The sequence below is a fragment of the Mixophyes fleayi genome, chromosome 12, assembly GCF_038048845.1.
Source record: "Mixophyes fleayi isolate aMixFle1 chromosome 12, aMixFle1.hap1, whole genome shotgun sequence".
NCBI classification, from domain to species: domain Eukaryota; kingdom Metazoa; phylum Chordata; class Amphibia; order Anura; family Limnodynastidae; genus Mixophyes; species Mixophyes fleayi.
In genome coordinates, this window is record NC_134413.1 from 78,304,738 (window position 1) to 78,312,359 (window position 7,622).

General features: G+C 40.1%; 1 protein-coding gene across 2 annotated transcripts in view; it reads right to left on the minus strand.

The window, feature by feature from the left end:
• The window catches only part of PRUNE1 (prune exopolyphosphatase 1), a 260,920-nt gene that overhangs the window by 184,718 nt on the left and 68,580 nt on the right, over positions 1-7,622 (minus strand). The gene's annotated exons all lie outside the window — the stretch shown is intronic.

Sequence of the window (7,622 nt, forward strand, 5' to 3'; positions counted from 1 at the left end):
TTATATAGTGGAAGGAGCAGGGTCCTCCAGCAGCACAGAGTATATCAGGAGATGAGTGATGTGTTAGTGAGGACAGGGCTGCATGTGACAGGGGCAGTGACATGATGTGAGGAGGGGAATGGAGGCAGCAGGAAGCCACAGACTGAGAGTTATATAGTGGAAGGAGCAGGGTCCTCCAGCAGCACAGAGTATATCAGCAGATGAGTGATGTATTAGTGAGGACAGGGCTGCATGTGACAGGGGCAGTGACATGATGTGAGGAGGGGAATGGAGGCAGCAGGAAGCCACAGACTGAGAGTTATATAGTGGGAGGAGCAGGGCCCCCAGCAGCACAGAGTATATCAGGAGATTAGTGATGTGTTAGTGAGGACAGGGCTGCATGTGACAGGGGCAGTGACATGATGTGAGGAGGGGAATGGAGGCAGCAGGAAGCCACAGACTGAGAGTTATATAGTGGAAGGAGCAGGGTCCTCCAGCAGCACAGAGTATATCAGCAGATGAGTGATGTATTAGTGAGGACAGGGCTGCATGTGACAGGGGCAGTGACATGATGTGAGGAGGGGAATGGAGGCAGCAGGAAGCCACAGACTGAGAGTTATATAGTGGGAGGAGCAGGGCCCCCAGCAGCACAGAGTATATCAGGAGATTAGTGATGTGTTAGTGAGGACAGGGCTGCATGTGACAGGGGCAGTGACATGATGTGAGGAGGGGAATGGAGGCAGCAGGAAGTCACAGATTGAGAGTTATATAGTGGAAGGAGCAGGGTCCTCCAGCAGCACATAGTATATCAGGAGATGAGTGATGTGTTAGTGAGGACAGGGCTGCATGTGACAGGGGCAGTGACATGATGTGAGGAGGGGAATGGAGGCAGCAGGATATTATATGTTTTCTTTTGCTACCAAATACCTATTTTTGTCAGTATTAAGACAGGAGCATATCGAGGCACAGGTAATACTTTAGAAACATTCCACTATGCCTAGGGTGACGTCAGATAATTTGATTCTATAAAAACCCAGCATGCTATAACATAACATAACTATTGCATAATATTAAGGATTAAACTGACTGTTATTTTCACAGACGAAAAAAAAATCTCGTGTGCAATAACTTTTATAAACAAACAGTAAAACAAGGGCTTAATATCGTATGAACGTGACTGAAATGCGTTTAAAAATGAAATATACAAATTAAATTTATTACATTGATTCCCTGGAAGCCAATATTGCATTATTTCTGTTTAAAAGCCAGCCCAGTATATTCAATCCAGAAATTTCTTGGCAGAATCCCTGCGGTCCTATATTTTATATTTTATGAAGCTGTAATTATGTTATAGGCAGCAGAGTTACATTAAATTACATGACATGGAATGTATCACTGGGAAACATGGTCTAATTGCTTCCTGTGGGCTGCGAGCCATCCTATCTATATATAACAAGCAGGTATATTATAGTAATGGCTGTTGTACAGGAAATAAAAGCAGAAAAGATTATATTTATATTCTTCTGGTATATAAATGTAAAATAAAATAAACAAATAAAAATAAATATATGTTACGTTGCGCTATTTTACGCTGATTTAAATAAAAATGTTCCAGTGATGCTTTATTAAACAGGTTGGCATTCTATCATATATTTTTTTTATATAAATTGGCCTGCAGGAGGCGCTGTAAAAATGTAAAAATATTAAGGTCATAACTAGGAAATGTACTGCTATTAAGGTTACAGCCTAATAAACCATGATTAAAGACGTACAACCTTTCTCGTCTTGGCATGGCTCCTTGGTTCTGAAGTGTAGCCATTGTAAATAGAATATTGTGCTTCTGGTGACCGTCACATTACATACACACATTGCATTATTATGGCATCAGAGAGTATTCCTATTGGAATCAGCGACCACATTTAAAGACGCAGGAGGTAGCAATATTCCATTAGCTATTGTCAAGGATAGGAAAACAATGGATTTCAAGGGTATCATTTAAATTCCACAATGCAGGCTGAAACAAACGGCTGTTTCCTATTAGACTGATAAAAGAAAGAAAAATCAGGATTTAAAGAGCATCACTAAACTTCCATCACAGCAGGGACTTGTAACATGTTACACTTTGATAAAGGAAGATGTTGAAGGATTTAACGTCAATACCAACATGGTGGGCTGCAGCAAATGGTTGTGTGGCCTAATCACTTTGAAATAACTTATTGTATCATCGTCATTTTGTTTTGTTTTTTACCTTTGCAATCTGGCTGAACTATAATGCAATATGTAGACGTAACCTCGTGTATCCACTCCCAGTGTCCCATAGATTGTAAGCTTGCAAGCAGGGCCCCCTCATGTTTTACTCTGTTTTACCCAGCATTACTTTATTACTATGTTTGTTCTCAATTGTAAAGCGCTACGGAATATGTTGGCGCTATATAAATAAATGTTGATGATCATTTATTTATATAGCGCCAGCATATTCCGCAGCGTTTTACAATTGAGAACAAACATAGTAATAAAGCAATACTGGGTAATACATATAGGCAGAGAGGTAAGAGGCCCTGCTCACAAGCTTACAATCTATGGGATAATGGGAGTTTGATACATGAGGGTAAGTGCTACATCATATTGCACATTGGTCCAACCAGATTGCAAAGATAATCAGAATTGAGTAGGCTGTATGATCAGTCAGTCACACAGCAATGTTTGTCACAGGGTTGTTGTCTTGTGTGAACTGTGTAGAGGGTGGTAATAGGGTAACCTAGTGAGATTAAGAGGGTGGGTGAGGAATATTATAAGCTTGTCTGAAGAGGTGGGTTTTCAGAGAATGCTTGAAGGTTTGTAGACCAGAAGAAAAGTCTTATTGTGCGAGGGAGGGAATTCCACAAAGTGGGTGCAGCCTGAAAAAAAGTCTTGTAACCGGGAATGGCAGCGGGTAATGGGTGGATGAGAGATGCAGATCTTGTGCATGACTGAGGTGTCGAGTTGGGAGATATTTTGAGACAAGTGAGGAGATGTAACATAGTAACATAGTAACATAGTTGATGAGGTTGAAAAAAGACACCAGTCCATCAAGTTCAACCTATTTTGGATCTTCTGAGATCCTGCACTTATATTTGAAATTAATCCAGAGTAGGCAACCGCCCATCTGTTTCAATTTTGAAAATCCCCCCAGACTCAATATTGCAATCCAATTTTTACCCTATATCCACTACTATCCTTTATTTTAAATTAACGGTCGTATCCCTGGATACACCTTTCCGCTAAAAATTTGTCTAACCCTTTCTTAAACATATCTATTGAATCTGCCATCACAACCTTCCCTGGCAATGAATTCCATATCTTGACTGCCCTTACTGTAAAGAACCCCTTCCTTTGCTGGTTGTGAAATTTCCTCTCCTCTAACCTTAGGGGATGACCACGTGTCCTGTGTATGGTCCTTGGGGTAAAAAGTTCCCATGAAAGCTCTCTGTATTGACCCCTAATGTATTTGTACATAGTAATCATATCTCCCCTTAGACGCCAAGATGTATGTTGGTGCAATTTTGTTGATGGCCTTGTAGGTTAGTAGAAGGATTTTTGAAGGCAACTTGTTTCTGTAACATATCTGAAGAAAGGAAATCCCTTGTTAATTAAGACTACAAATATCTCTTTACCATGAATGCACATCAGGGGTCATCATCCTTTGTATCCTGTAGAGAGATAGGTAAACTAGTTTAAAGTTTAAATTCTGCTAAATCCAAAATATTAAATCCTGATGGAAAACACTACATGACATCTCAGACTTGGTAGTGCCAATATGGACGGGGGGCTGGATTACCCCCTGCCAACATGTTTTTCAGAAACTGTATAGAAAGAGCTGTATTTATATTCCAATTGTACTTCTTGATGATCACTAGTACCTCTAACTGGTGTGTCTTTATAATACTAATTAATAGGAATAAAAACTGTTTCAATATTTTGCCTGATGCCAAAATAAGCGGTCAGGAGGAACCAACCATAGTCCTGATCTAAAGTAAGCTGTCAGGAGGAACCAACCATAGTCCTGATCTAAAGTAAGCTGTCAGGAGGAACCAACCATAGTCCTGACCTAAAGTAAGCTGTCAGGAGGAACCAACCATAGTCCTGACCTAAAGTAAGCTGTCAGGAGGAACCAACCATAGTCCTGACCTAAAGTAAGCTGTCAGGAGGAACCAACCATAGTCCTGATCTAAAGTAAGCTGTCAGGAGGAACCAGCCATAGTCCTGACCTAAAGTAAACTGTCAGGAGGAACCAACCATAGTCCCTATCTAAAGTACGCTGTCAGGAGGAACCAGCCATAGTCCTGACCTAAAGTAAGCTGTCAGGAGGAACCAACCATAACGCTGATCTAAAGTAAGCTGTCAGGAGGAACCAGCCATAGTCCTGACCCAAAGTAAGCTGTCAGGAGGAACCAACCATAGTCCCTATATAAATTAAGCTGTCAGGAGGAACCAACCATAGTCCTGATATAAAGTAAGCGGTCAGGAGTAACCAGCCACAATCCTGATCCAAAGTCAGCGGTGAGAAGAAACCAGTCATAGTCCTGATCAAAGTAAGCGGTTAGGAGTACCCAGACAATCATCATCAAAGAGGAGCTGCAGCAGCTATACCAACTAAACAGAAATAAGCAGTTCCAGGTGCTGGTGAAGGAACCTGGTGGTGACGGTACTATCCTCCTACAAATAGTGCACAGTTGACATTCGCAGTTTTAGTAGAGGTCAGTAACGGAGGGTTACTAACAGCCAGAAAGAAAGCCAGATAATCTGTGTGGAAGACTCTCAAAAGGAGATCAGGTGGCAGAGTAGCCCATCCTGTCACAGATTGTAATAATTTTTGTTTACATGCAGATCTTGCGGAAATAATTAAAATAATTCAGAAACAACTGGTATTTAGACAAAAGTCGAGTACAAAAGTTCAATCCTTTACCATTTGCACAAACTGGAATATTGAATGAACGCAACCATAGGTGAACACCCACATCCCAGTTTAAGAAACTGCTTGCGTAAAATAAATCTACTTCTTGTTTTGGGGGGATCGTTGGTTTGGTTAAAAATAAGCAGGGTCGAAAAAAATTAAAATGTCACTACAAAGACCACCCTACCACCAGTTTAGGACCTTTATTCATTTAATCTTTTCCATTTTTCACTGCTCGGTTTAGCCACAACTATGTCTTAAATTAACCAAGAGGGCGAGGGGACATCAAGACTGTCTTTGCTATATCTCTCACTTTTGTGTGTTTGAATGATTTTATTACATTGGTCAAAGTGCAACTTGAAATATGCTTTCCTGTATACATTGCACGTAGAAGATAAGAGTATAGGCCGAAGCCTGCTTCCCACCATCTCTGAGGATTTGTATATTTCTTCAGTTCTTTTGTGAGGAGAAAAATCAGAGAACGCCTTTAATAAGAAGCCTTCTCGTCCCACAAAATGCAATCCTGCTTTTGTATGTCGGTGCAGAACTAGACCACAGTGAGCTAGAAACTCCCCTGGTCCGACAAGTTCCTCCCATCATTTGCACCTCTGCAGATGCCGCAGTCTTAGACAGCAAATCCAAGCACCGTTTTCATAAAAAAACAGGTGCATTTGATAAAGTGGTATAGGTACCGCGAGATGCCAATGTTTCATGTTTCTGCTGGGCCTCAAACATAATTACATCTGATTGCACAGTGCTGAGGATTACATGACGGCACTATAAAAATAAATAATAGAAATAATAGGTAGATGACTAGATGACTAGCGTTCTGTGCTGTGACTTGTATGCGTATGTATGGTTGGCTTAGCAATGTCTGTAGAGATATGTAAAGAGTTTCAGATTTCACATGAATATAGTTTTCTTGTCTAGTCATAAACGCACGCGGCTAAAAGTGGTTCAGTACAAGATAAAATAAAGCATGCTGGGAATTCACACATTTGCTTTCTATGGATGGAATACCGACCAACATCCTCTGATCCACACAAATCTTTCCAACAAATAAAATTTGTTAGTAACAATATCTTCAGCTCGCCTTTGTGATGCAGAAAGTTAACTGATCAGGATTCCATCATCATCATCAGCAATTTATATATCGCTACTAATTTCGCAGCGCTGTACAGAGAACTCATTCACATCAGTCCCTGCCCCATTGGAGCTTACAGTCTTAATTCCATAACACACACACACACACAGACAGACAGACTAGGGTCAATTTTGATAGCAGCCAATTAACCTGCTAGTATGTTTTTGGAGTGTGTGAGGAAACCGGAGCACCTGGAAGAAACCCACGCAAACACGGGGAGAACATACAAACTCCACACAGATAAGGCCATGGTCGGGAATTGAACTCATGACCCCAGTGCTGTGAGACAGAAGTGCTAACCACTGAGCCACCATGCTGCCCACATTCCAAATGTTATCCAGTGCAGAATTCAGGTACGAGAGGGTTGTGGTAAAAGCATAATTAATTAATCTTACAATTTTATCTTTAATAATAAATAACAAATAATTAATAAATGACAAATCCACTCACCCCCAGAAATACTTTATACACAGTAGCCCCATTATACTACCGCCTTATAAGTAGACCCTGGCTTACCCATGTGTACCACTCAGTAGCCCATTCCTGTACCCACCCACTTTATACCACTCTGTGAGCCCTGTCTCACACCCAAATCTCCCCCCTACCAGTCACTTTTGAGTATCTGAATATTTATGCATGCTACATGACCTGTAAGAAATAAATTAAGATATAGCAAGCATATCAGCCTGAGATTGCTTTATATCTATCAAGACAATTTTTCCCATAAGGACATATTTGTACCAGCAATGATAGATTTGGACCCCGTATGTCCTAGGTCAGGTGAATTATCTGCATATGACCTTATCATAAAGCTTTCACTTTAAACAGTTTAAGATAAAGGGGAAGTTTGGTTGCCTAACGTAACAATTGCGTTTTTCACAATACGGAAGGCACCTAGTATCTGACAATAACACCCTGCCCACTCCAATCTTCTCCAAGAATGGTGCTCTCGAGAAACTGAAGATGACTTTAAATGCCCTTTTTTATTACAAGAACATTATATTGTACGTACTTCTCATACACCATTTTTGCATTACCCTGACTGTGCACATAATCTGTATCATGCCCACGTCACAGAAGCTAACGCTCATTCGATCCCCCCAATCTATTTATTAATACATTTTCTGTACAGCGCTGCGGAATTGGTGGCGCTATTTAAATGATGATGATGATGATGATGAATAATATGAATATTTGAAAGCAACAGCAAGGCAGCCAATGGCGTTAAGGCTTTCCAAACAACATTATGTCCACTGATAGAAGCAACAACAGCCCCATAGAGTTCTACACTGAGGTATAAATAATATTCTTGGAAAAAATAAATTAACTCTAATATATAATATAAAAACAATATAAAGATAAAATAGAAAATGCACCGGTGAGGTTCTATTTGGATCCTGGATGAAGCAATAGAATTGTGTATATATATATATATATATATATATATATATATATATATATATATATATATATATATATATATATATTATACTCTATACTTTGCTGTCCACCTAAAACCTACTGCCTCTTGTTGTTGGGACATCCCTGATTCCAATGGTAATGGTG